The sequence below is a fragment of the Lepisma saccharinum genome, chromosome 21 (assembly GCF_977018435.1).
Source record: "Lepisma saccharinum chromosome 21, izLepSacc3.1, whole genome shotgun sequence".
NCBI classification, from domain to species: Eukaryota; Metazoa; Arthropoda; class Insecta; order Zygentoma; family Lepismatidae; genus Lepisma; species Lepisma saccharinum.
Window position 1 is genome coordinate 34712149 of NC_139249.1, and position 13157 is coordinate 34725305.

The window sequence follows — 13157 nt, forward strand, 5'->3', positions numbered from 1 at the left end:
ACAATTGCAAGGTGATTCACAAAACTCATTATAAATGGATATGGATGTTGATGGTTGAATTGGTGTTTTAAGTGCACTTTATGCACAGGAAGGCTAATCGGGACTGAACCTACAGTTTAAAGTGGAATCCGGACCACTATGTGTCCCCACCGGTTATCGAACCCGAAACCCCTTGATTACAAGGCGACGACGAAATGGATATGATGTGATGAATTATATTGTGTTATTGATTTGACCACCGAGAGAATGATTCAACATCAATGGCATTATTTTCTCACTTAGTTATCTTAAGAAATGGTTTAGTTTCCAAACTTTCAGCAAGAACACCCCCCCCCCCTTGTTAGCCTTGTTTTGTTGTGTGAGTTCTTATCTATACATGCACAAGACATACAAAATACGTAGGTTCAAATTAAACAATATAACTTTAATACATGGAAGCCATTCACGTACATCTTACACACGGTTACTATAACAACCAATCAATAACATGCTATAGAATACATATTCTTCTTCTTCCTCTTATCATGCGTCTATCATCTCCTCCTGGAGTCTTTTTTTTTTGTTTTAAGTGCTGGTCTCACCGTATCTATCAGGAGGTCTCCTAAGTCTATTCGATCTTCTGATTGGTGTGTGCCCAGCGTCTGTATTTGGTTGGTTTTGGTTATCTCTTCCCTCTGCATCCTCCGGCTGTCCTTCTGGTATCGATTCAAGGTTTGGATCAGGTAGATCTGTTGATGAGGGGTTTGGTTCACTCTCACGTTTTCGTAGCCACCTGACGTGTACCGTTCGTGTCGATCCGTCGAACAACTGCACTTTATATATTAGGCTGTTGCCAACTCTAGACAATACCATTCCTGGTACATGCTTCGGAGAATTTACCTTCGGGGTCTGCACCCAGACTGGATCATTCGGAAGATATGCAAGATAAGTTTTGTCAAGTCTCTTCCTCTCTTCTCGGCCCCGCCGTGATCCAAGAAATGGTGGGCGATCCACTCGCCTTTCCCGTTCAGTCATGTATTTATGTCTCTTGTATCGCAGTTGGTCACTTTCCCTTGATTCAACATCCTTATCTCTCATTGCCTGTGTTCGAATTCCAGCTCTCTCTTCTCTCGCCTTCTGAGCCAACTGCCTCAGATGCTCTTCTTTCTTCTCCTTTCCTTTCGGGTCAAGTTTCTTCTCCAGCTGTGCCCTCAAACCTTCACTTTCCGGTATTTTAGTATTAATATCTGCGTTATCATTTCGTTCGGACCCCGTATTTGTGAACAATGTGTTACATTGTGCTAACAGTTTTCTCCAACCCGGATGAATACTGTCCAGCCATGAACGTCCAATCAACGGATAACGCAGTTCTTCTTCACACAATATAACCGGCAATTTATACAATACATCATTCAATGATAAATCAACCAAGGTTTGACCTTTCAACTTTAACTTATCATTATTCACGCCTCGTAACGTTAGTGAAGTACAATGTGTTCGCCGATGTGGAAACAATTGTTTGAAAGACTTGTTATTAAACAGAGTAACCGTAGATCCAGTATCTACTTCACATTGTACAATTCGCTTATCAATACACAAATCAACTACGCACGGTCCTGCCGACACAAGAACATTAGTGCCATCTATAGCTTGTGCTCTTGGCTTGAAACTAACACTCCTTGCTTTTGAACGAGTGAGTGTTGCATCTTCCACTTGTGTATTTTCTGTGTTTGATGAAATAGTGCAAGTATTATCTTCTGGCGGATGAGAATCACTAACTTCGACGTGCAATAAAGACAAACCATGAAATTCGTTATGTATGTTTTGTTCAACAATAGCGTCTAAAGATTTAATATTAGACGTGGGTATTTGATCACTTGTAATTGTCTTAGTCGCAACTCCACCATTATTTTTCCTAAACTTGCATTTTACATGCCAATGACCTTTCTTTTTGCAAAATGAACATATCGAATATTTTGCTGGACAATGTCCAAGATCATGTCTTCTGGAACATCTATCACATTCTTCGGTGCTTTTATAACTTCTATTCTGAGGATTGACAAAGTTCTTTTTGTGCGCTTGCGAGGACTGGAAACATGGTTTAAATTTCTGTGTCCCAGCAAATGCAACTACATTAGAACTACATTTCTTTTCACGATGTGTGAACATTTGTGTTTCCCGCTCAATTAATTCCATTTGAAGCACAATATCTTGACATTTTGCTGTAGTCAATGTAGGTTCAGACAGTAATTTCTTTCTAATGGCGTCAGACCGAACGCATACAATTATTTTCTCTACAATGGCTTCTTGTAAGTACTGACCAAAACTACATTTAAGTGCTTGTTGCTTCACACGTACCATAAATCGTGTTGCATCCTCGCCGCTTTCCTGCATGCACTGCCTGAACTTAAAACGTTCCACATATTTGTTTATTCTCTGGCCATAATGTTTAAGCAGATTGTCCTTGAGGGTCGAATACGTTTGCCGTTCGACTGGTTCAGGTGCAAGGATAGTCTTCAGCACTTTGAAAGCTTCAGACCCTATAACTGCAATCAGTATGGGTACCTTCCTGGCTTCATTAACATCATGAGCCAAGCAAGACTGTTCGAACCTCGTTAAATAATCTTCAATTTCTTCCGAATCTGGCCGGAACTCAGAGAATAAATTTAAACCGAACATATTCATAATTGTGGTTAACTAAATATCACAATATCTTAAACACAATCCGTATCACACTGATTTAAATTTTGTTCTTGTACAATTATTGTAATCTACGCCGTAGACACAATTTGTATCGCATTGATTGAACCTTACCCTTGTGCAATTATTGTAAATAATACACAAACCGTGCAATCTTGGTTCTTACCGTAGAAATTGATCAAGCCGACACAATTTCTGCTTGCATAAACCTATGCTGGAATGATGATCGTCGCGTACTCTTCGTGACGTCTTCATCCATACTTCTTCTTACGAAGGATTACCAAGAATATCCTGTACGACTGCGCCATAGATGTAAGCCTTGTTTTGTTGTGTGAGTTCTTATCTATACATGCACAAGACATACAAAATACGTAGGTTCAAATTAAACAATATAACTTTAATACATGGAAGCCATTCACGTACATCTTACACACGGTTACTATAACAACCAATCAATAACATGCTATAGAATACATATTCTTCTTCTTCCTCTTATCATGCGTCTATCACCCCTCACGCACACGCACACAGTTAGAGTATCCATAAAATTTACAAAAATTTACTATTAATATTCCAAAAATTGTAGAAAGCTTTTTTGTGTGGATAGAATGTGAAGTCAACATGACGCTTTGAATCTTAACGCCCTTTCACATACATACACCCCCATATACCGGTACATGTGTATGGGAGGGGTGTATGTATTGGGGGCTGAGGGAGAAAAGAAGAACACAAGATAAAGAAGAGAAAGATATATATAGACGAATACATAGCTAGTTACGAAGAGAAAAGACATAGTCGAGAGAGATAGAGACAGAATGAATGAATTAGGGTAGAACTAAATGAAGAAAGAGGTAGATAGATATACAGAGGGGAGACAAAGAGAAATACAGAAATACTAAAATTAGGGAAAGCGAGAGGTATTACACATTTCATTAAGCCTAGAAGAAATTTTAGTTTCAACAACTTAACAATGAACAACAATGTATACTGACATGGCAAACTGTTAACCAACTATTGACAATTCCATAGTTATGGTAAACTGGTGCTGGTAGTGTAACAAGAGTATTTCATTACGAGGGAACGTGGAATAAATTATGACTAAAGGAGTGAGTACATAAACTGTAATAATAATAATCCAGAAATATAGAATAATTAAAGAAAACTTAAATTGTAATTAATAACTTTATTACAGATATGAACACAATTTAAAGCGCCCCCTCTCGACAGCATGTAGGCTAATTGAATTTTAACAAATGCGTAAGAACTACACTGAAATACAATGAAAATACATGCAAAAACAAAACACACCCCAACCATTATAATCGTCCATTAATGTGTCATTTCTTGGACGAAACATTTTGCTGGTGCGTTGAAGCGACATATAGGTGCCTTGATACGCGTAGATAATTATAGAGAATTAACTTGGATATCAAATATTAAAAGCTTCTAATGGATGGTTGAAAATGTTACATTTATGTATCAATTTTATTAACGTCTCTGAGTGGCGATCGTATGTTCAACAACCTGAGGTCTAATACAACCCTAAGTATGTTCGTAATTGTTAGCTGAGATAAGATTGGACATTGTTATTCTTTTTCATAAAATTGTCAACCGAATTGATTATCATCATCCCACCAAATTTATGTTGGTACACGACAATGGTATATATCACTGCTTTAAATTAGCGGTCAAACATTGGAAAATGCGACAGCATCTTTTTAGTTTCGGGCCTGACGTCATTTTTGCCGATTTTGCATATCAAAAATCAGCTGTAAGGCTGTGTAATCGGTTGTCAGAAAACGCTAGATCTATGAGCTCTTTCGCCGATTTCAACAGACGCGTGAGCCATTCTGTTCAGAGTATTCGTTACAGGTTAGACCGTCTCCTGCCGAGCAGCTTCAAAGTTCATATATACTAATTGATTCCCGCGTCAGTGTATGCGTGTATCTAGGTATTTCTAATGATATATACTGCATTGTGAAAATCTGAACATAACAAATAATTCGTGTTTTCAACTTCAATCAATAAGGCAGGCAGACATTTTAGCGTTCTTTAAACTTCTTAAACTTACTTCAATTATATTTAGTTAAATGTATGAGAGAACAACCACAAATAATACCTTATCCCTTATTAAAATACTTGCAAGTGCAAAGTAATTGCATATTTTTATGCTTTAAACTGATCAAAAGATTTCTTATATGCTATCTTTTCTGTTAGTCTAAAAATTTGAGAAATTGTCCAGTTTAAAATCATATGTAATTCACGCCATCTACTGAATGCAAGGTAATCTGTAACTCAAAAATTGATTAATGATTTAATTGAGTTTGTGTTTTAAGTCCACTTTATGCACAGTAAGACTAATCGGGACTGGACATACAGCTTAAAGTGGAATCCCAATCACTATGTGCCTCCACCGGGTATCGATTATAAGACGACGACGTTGCCACTACGTCATCGTGGAGGCCCAAGGGTTAATTAAAATTAGAGAGAAACACGTGGATGCGTAAGGTGCGTAGCGAGACTCATGGGGGGCCCCTGGGGCAGGCTACTTAAGTGTGGACCCCCCAGTTAGTACTATTATAGGGGTCGTTCTACGAATACAAAAATGTGTAAGTTTAGTGTATGGGGTGGTGAAGAAATTTAATTCTCTTGATTATGATTTAAGATGTGTTTATTTCTTTTTGACAAATGCTAACAATAAGAGCTTGTACAAAATAAAATAGATGCTGTGAAATGCAATACATTTTATAATCATTAACAAATTAAGATTAATGATTAAATACAATGTGACACGCACCTTCTGCCTTTAGGGCTTTATGTTAGTCGGTTACAGCCCTTTTATCGGACTTCTCAAAGGCTTCTAAGGGTTAGTAGGACCAAGCCCTTGCGAGGTCTGTGGTGTAGGATTTATTTTCAAATTATTACCTATGTAGGTTTGAAATGAAAGATCCTTAAGATCTTTTACTCGAAGATTTATTTAAACTCCCGATGATATACAAACACTTTTCAAACAGTCAGTTCACCCGATACAACTTGTAGGCCTAAACCTATTAGTTGTACCGAAGTTTATAACCCTGGTCTTTTGATGATGCAGGAGAACGCCTTATTCAGAGTTGGGTTTGTGGAATATCTGCCAAATGGAGCACAAGTACACCAGCCAATCCGAAGATTGAAGCAAGATATTACCCAACGTCCCCTGAACCATCAGCCTTTCGGCAACCAGGAGAATGTCCCGTAGGCTTACAAAAGTCTAGCTCTTTTATATCATAATTTTGTTTACAATTTACCATGGTTACTACATAATTGTTTTTATATTTCTATAGTTTCAACATTTTTCCTGATTTAAGTTAAACAATTCATTACCTATTGTAACATTAACAATAACACATTTTTAAAGAAAAGATTCCAACATAGATTAATACAATACAGATTGAATAGTTTTTTGCTTGAAAAAGCATGTGTTGACAGGGGCGACACAAATGCTTAAATTATTGATAAACTGATCATCTCAAGACTTAAAGGATCTCTTTCTTGATTTTTGGCTGCAAAAGCATCCATTAATTTGTTAAAATTGATTTTTTGGCTCTATCGTCTTGAACGAAAAGTAAAGCCAGACCACTAAAGCGTTCCTGACTCATAATACTATGTAAATATTTTTTTATATATAATTTTCAATTTGGAAAACGATCTCTGTCTTTGTTACTGTGACAGGGATAGTAAGGGACGTGAAACAAGCGGCGTATACATCAACTGGAAGCTGCTGTAACACAATGAGATCAGCTCTTTCGCATCAATCATGTCCTTCAAAGAACTTAACATTTGAAATAAATGTTCGGAAATCTTTCTGCAAATTTTTCCAGGTTTGTTGAAAAGCTCAGTGTTTTCAAAACTTAACAAAAAGATGGTTGTGTCACTTGCTATGTGATTACAACTGCTTTCTTGCCTTTAAAACGATTGCCAAGTTGTGTGAAAATTATCTAGCACCGGGTAAAATATTGTTACTTTGAACCAGTTTTCTCGGTTGGTAAGTATTTCGTCCTGAGGACCCATGATTCGTTTGTCATATAGTTGACTTGAAATAACCCACTTGGCACATATTTTCTTCGTATAAGTTATTCAAATGATAAACGTTAATGTTAATCCTTGCATAATAATACCCCGCTATAGCTCTTTTCAGTTCTTACGGCGGGCGCTCTAGAAGCTGGCAGGGGTAGATGGGAGTGGGGAAGCGACCAATCCAGTGCGATAAGAAACGTAGCGGCCAGTAGAACGAGTTTCACGTAGTGCTTTTTCCGGCCGCGTCGTGTCTCTCGGCGCCACTGCTGTTGTCTGGTTGGTCTGTTGCGTAATCCCCGATCCCCAATTCCCCTGCCAGCTTCTAGAGCGCCCGCCGTAAGAACTGAAAAGAACTATAGTATTGTTTGCTTAGAATAGTTGCTTCAGACGTGAACCTATACGAAACCACCTGGACCTCACACGACACTGTTATCTACCACCAGCGGGCCAATCTAACAAGAAATCTAGAAATTCATTAGTCTTCCGACTTTTCGGGGCACCTTTACCTTGGGAGGCCTGGGGATGCGCACAAAGTCCGTGTACCCACTACCTATATTATTATCACGAAGGTGGTTAATAGGAATCTTAGGAATCCAAAATATCCGTATGTTGTCCCTATGTAGTCCCCATGTTCACATTATCCAACATTATCGGGGTAACTTTCTGCATCTGGTCCAGATCATGACATGAGGTGGATGGTGGTGCTCAATTTATTGTAAGAAATGTGGATTTTCTTTTCCCCCTCAAAAAGACATTGCGACTGTGGGAGTGCAATATATTGCGCATTCATCTGTGAACATGCCCTTTACCTTGCGAGCCATTCTTGGGAATTGTTGCAGCATCAGAGTACAGGCATCCACTCGAGTGTCCTTATGGACTTCTGTTAATTCATTAACTTTCAATAAACGCCAAAAATTACACTCGCAGGTCCAACTTCATGTATTTTCGAATAGTTTATTCTGGTATTCTCAAATCGGTAGCATGTTTTCGTGTGAATTAACCATTAATTATTTGCCACATCTGCAAATAAATTTTACATCTAATATATAAAAATGTATGTATGTGTGTATGTGTGTTTGTTCAGGCATAACTCTCTAACGCCTGGAGCGATTTCAACCAAACTTGGAAAAAGTATCACTTGCAATCTCGTAAAAAATACTGTGGGGGTAAGATAACCCTGGCACCCCTGGAGGTGGGGGTTAAGGGGTGACATGTAAAAATCTAATATATAAAAATGGATGTATGTATGTTTGTTCCGGCATAACTCTCGAACGCCTGAAGCGATTTCAACCAAACTTGGAACACGTATACTTGCAATCTCGAAAGAAATACTGTGGTGGTAAGACAACACTGACACCCCTGGGGGTGGGGGTGGGAGTGGGAGTGGGGAGTGGGTGACATGTAAAAATAATCGAAAACGACCAATATTAGTGTGGAATCCACAGTTTTCGGGGTCGCAAAGATGAATAGGAACACTCCCAATGCCGTTCAACTCCAAGACTGCTCTGGCACCCCTAGGGGTGGAGGTGGGAAGGGGGTGACATGTAATACGACCGATATTAGTGTGGAATCCATAGTTTTAAAGGTCGCAATGATGAATAGGAACAGTCACAATACCGTTCAATTCCAAGACACCTTCTGCACCCCTGGGGGTGGGGGTGGGAGGGAGGGGACATGTAAAAATAATCGAAGACATCCACTATGCATTCCGTATAATCCATAGTTTTCGGGGTCGATTAGATGAATAGTGACACTCCTACTCCAAGACACCCTTGGCACCCCTGTGGTGGAGCTGGGAAGGGGATGACATGTAAAAATAATCAAAAACGACCGATATTAGTGTGGAATTAATATTTTTCGGGTCGCTAAGATGAATAGTGACACTTCCCATGCCGTTCAACTCCAAGACACCTCTGGCACAACTAGGGGTGGGGGTGGGAAGGGGGTGACATGTGAAAATAATAAAAAACGATCAATATTAGTGTGGAATCCACAGTTTTCGGGGTCGCTAGGTTGAATATTGCCTCTCCCGGTGACGTTCAACTCCAAGACACCCCTGGTACCCCCTAGGGTGGGGGTGGGAAGAGGGTGACATGTAAAAATAATCGAAAACGACCAATATTAGTGTGGAATCCGTAGTTTTCGGGGTCGATAAGATGAATAGTGACACTCCCAACGCCGTTCAACCCCAAAACACCACTGGCATCCCTAGGGGTGGGGTGGGAAGAGGTGACATGTAAAAATAATCGAAACCGATATTAGTGTGGAATCCACAGTTTTCAGGGTCGCTAAAATGAATCGTGACTCTCCAAATGACGTTGAACTCCAAGACACCCCTGGCACCTCTAGTGGTGGGAGTGGGAAGTAGGTGACATGTAAAACGACCGACATTAGTGTGGAATCTATAGTTTTCGGGGTCGATAGGATGAATAGGGACACTCCCAATGCCGTTCAACTCCAAGACACCTCTGGCAACCATAGGGGTGGGGTTAACATGTAAAACGACCGATATAAGTGTGGAATCCATAGTTTTTGGGGTTGCTAAGATGAATAGTTACACCCCCAATGCCGTTTAGTTTATTTATTCTTGCTCTTGGAGGTGGAACTAAAAATGTTGTTCATAAATTGTTGTGAAATTAATATTATAGTGAATTTGTAAAGATATTACTTTATAATTTGTATTTTGTACTTATTCTTTTAAATACCTGTAAATGAAATAAGTTACATTTTACGCTATAGTTAGAATTCATTAAGCACCCTGACAACGCCGGGTAATCAGATAGTAAATTATAACCCCTTCCTTGCCCCAACCCCAGTAAAATTCAAGTTATCATTTCACATTACATGGTGGAGTTGCGGGATTTGTTGTAGTTTTTGCACCTGACTGTACATGCTACTCGAATTATTACGTCCCTCACCGCACAATTTTCTACTCTCTTTAATTAACAGTGACCCCCTCATTCAAAATCAGTCGTTACTATAAGCTCTTTTCAGTTCTTACGGCGGGCGCTCTAGAAGCTGGCAGGGGAAGTGGGGATCGGGGATTACGCAACAGACCAACCAGACAGCAGTGGCGCCGAGAGACACGACGCGGCCGGAAAAAGTACTACTTGAAACTCGTTCTACTGGCCGCTACGTTTCTTATCGCACTGGATTGGTCGCTTCCCCGCTCCCCACTTCCCCTGCCAGCTTCTAGAGCGCCCGCCGTAAGAACTGAAAATAGCTATAACTATGCTCTAGCATTTAATCAGCCAAAGCGAGTGATATATACACATGGTCGAGATACGGGATTCTTTTAGCTAAGATTTTAGGCAACTTATTATTAATCCTCCCCTCATCACCAGTCATATTTCCTTTTGCTCCGCACCCTTCCCCCTCTTATTTGTAATCACCTCAAAGCTATAATTCCCCTCCCCCCACTATGCATTAGCATGTATACATGTACGCCACAACCCTCTAACGTTCCTCACCAATCTACCTCCTCCACGATAAATAAGCAAAGCCAGTCATCACGAAACCTTCATCCTAACACTCGCCTCCGCCCTAACAGCAAGAAGTCTCGACATATACTCCGTGCCAGCTAACTGTGGAGCAGGCAAACGAAAACAAGCCTCTGCGCAAGTAGTGACGCGAGACGGCTCCACCAATGAACACGTAAGAGGAGCGTGGAAAAGCGTGGAACTCAATCATCGCAACTGCTTCTAACTAAAAATACAGACAAATGACTAGGGCTCGAAAGTTGAAGACCTATAAAAAGACCTAAAAATGTCAAAAAAATAACCTAAAAACTGAAAAAAGGACGTATAAATGTGATCCAAACTAATTAATAACTTCAGTTTCAATTACATATTTAATGAATAAAAAAATACAAAATTCTGGTGGTATGGAACACACAGTGCGAAAAAACTGAAATCTTCAAAACAAGAGAAAGTTGCCACTTACAGCGCGACCTTCCAGACAAGTTACGGTTAACGGACCTTGTACCGTACCTGCTTCAGTCGTCCAAAAATGTTTTTCTCTCGTTTTAGAGATGGTTCAAATATATTTATTTATTTCTTTACTACAGAAAGGATGTTTAAGAGGTGATGAACTGATGATGATTCGAATTTAGAATGGGCAGTAAAAACGTAGTCGAAAGAAGGTGAAGTTGCAAAAAAAAGCCATTAAGACCTAAAAAAACAGGCTAAAAGAGGACCAATAAGCCAAAAAAACGCCGAAAAAGGCAAAAAAGGACAAATAAAACCCACCTTTTTCTGGACTACAATGACCCAAAATGAACATATATTATGTTGGGCCTCGTCTTCGGACACTAGGAAAGAAAGGGATTTTTCCTCAGCTTCCGAGCCATACTAATGACCCTTTACTCTCTCTGTACCACAGTGCAATAGACATAGCAAGATACATACACACTAACAACCAACTTACTCCTCGTTTTCACTTTAAAAATAAGGGGAACGGGAGAAACTCAAGTTGAAATGGAGAGGGCGTTAGTCACAAATCGTAACCGTAGCAACCAACCTCGCTACTATGTCATTAAAAAACCTACTTCTCCCTCATCAACCTCCCTATCTTCTCCTCTACTGCACTACTTTTCCAATTCTATTACTGGCTAACACTAAGGCTCAAGAATGGTTATAACTACATGTATGTGGATGGTCACGTAAATATAGGGGTATACGGACTTTGCGCGCACCCTGTAATAACAGGCTTTGTAGTGGAGAAATTTCCCTGTTCCGCTGTCCGGTGGAAGTCAACACAAACCGCCTGAGCATATTTCAACGTGGACGCTTCTGAAAGCAGAGTAAAGCAAGGATACGACAAAGGGAAACGGCTGACGGGGAACAACGTTGAAGCTGGCCGGGTACGAGAGCAACGGAGACAATTTGGTTACAGCATCCCTCTAATCTTAGGACTGGACCCGACGGCTTTGTTCCTCCCCGCGGACCTTAACGAAATGGGGTGTAATGGATTAGTCGTGTCCGGGAGATCCCAGTCAGCCCCACAAAGACCGTCGGCCTCTTTGGGTCAGCGGGGTTTCATGGAAGATGACAGTGGGTCGACTTATCTGGACGTCAGAGCTCACAATGCTCGAGAATTAAGGTTAATTTGTAGCGGCAGACTGCGACGTCGTTTGAAAGCACGGGTGTTGGTCTCCAAGCCTCCCCGATAGCGTAGTGGCTAATATTATGGTCCTTGTAAGGAGTTCCCGACTCGATACCAGGTGGAGACACATTGCAATTTTTGTTCGCATTCCAGTTCAAAGTTTGGATTCCAATTCATTCAGTCCTGACGAGCCTATATGCGCATACTCATAAATCTGCCTCAAAACAACCTCTTTGTTTATCTTCCACGGTGTTTATAACATTGATAACAACAGTATGAACCGAAGTATAATATAATATAAATGTATACACAGATTCTTAGTATGGACATGAGGAAGTGCAACTGCGTTATAATAAGTTACTTCATATTGCAACCATGAAAAAATATCCACAATCGTTCTCGTAATGTCGTTATGTATTTTATTTTAAATCAGGGTGATTATATACAAGGGAAAGTCAGAAAATAAGCTCCTCTAATTAATATCTACAGCTTTGTTTACCAGCATAATAGTAATTTTGAATATCTATTTTACAAGATGCATGTGTAACTCACATTGGAAACCACTGCCATCTACCAATCAAAATCTAAGTTTCATCTCAGCCAAGAAGCAGATCGACTGGGATAAGACATTATAGGGAACCTTACTTTCTGACTTCCCCTCGTAGTTATTCAAGAGTTCTTAAATAATTAAACTTTTACATTGTTTGAAGCTCTGGCAAATGGCTTTCTTGAATAATCTCGCACATAAAACAATCATACAGCTGATTGCAAACACGTGACTAAATTCCACCAATCAAAATTGTCCGTACAGGAGTGTACCGTAATGAAATGTTCAATATTATTGCGAAACACATACATTACCAAAGAGCTGAAATGTACAGTGTATAAAATAGAATTCGCTACATAGTTAAACAACCAATAGTACAATTTCAGAATATTAAAAAAATGCTATCACTAGTCACAAAATATAAATAGCTTGTATGTTACAAGAGTAAGCATTTGATTATTGGCAGTGCTAAAATCTATAAAATTCTGAAACGTTTACGTCAGCATTTCTTCCATTTTAATTCCATCTTCGTTTGCAGAAAATCGATGTTTATATGCTGCCAGTTACGTTGCGAGGGGGCTAAGAGGGAAGGGGGGATAAATAGAGCACCAGAAGACAAAAGACAATATACCTTTTATCCCGAACTGAGATTGATAGAAGGTCATATAGAAAGTATGGAGTCGATCCATTTTTACGGCCCTATTTTACGACTGAACTTCTGTTTTTATTATTATATCAGACGCGAAAGTTTTCCAATATTGCAGAGAAATTT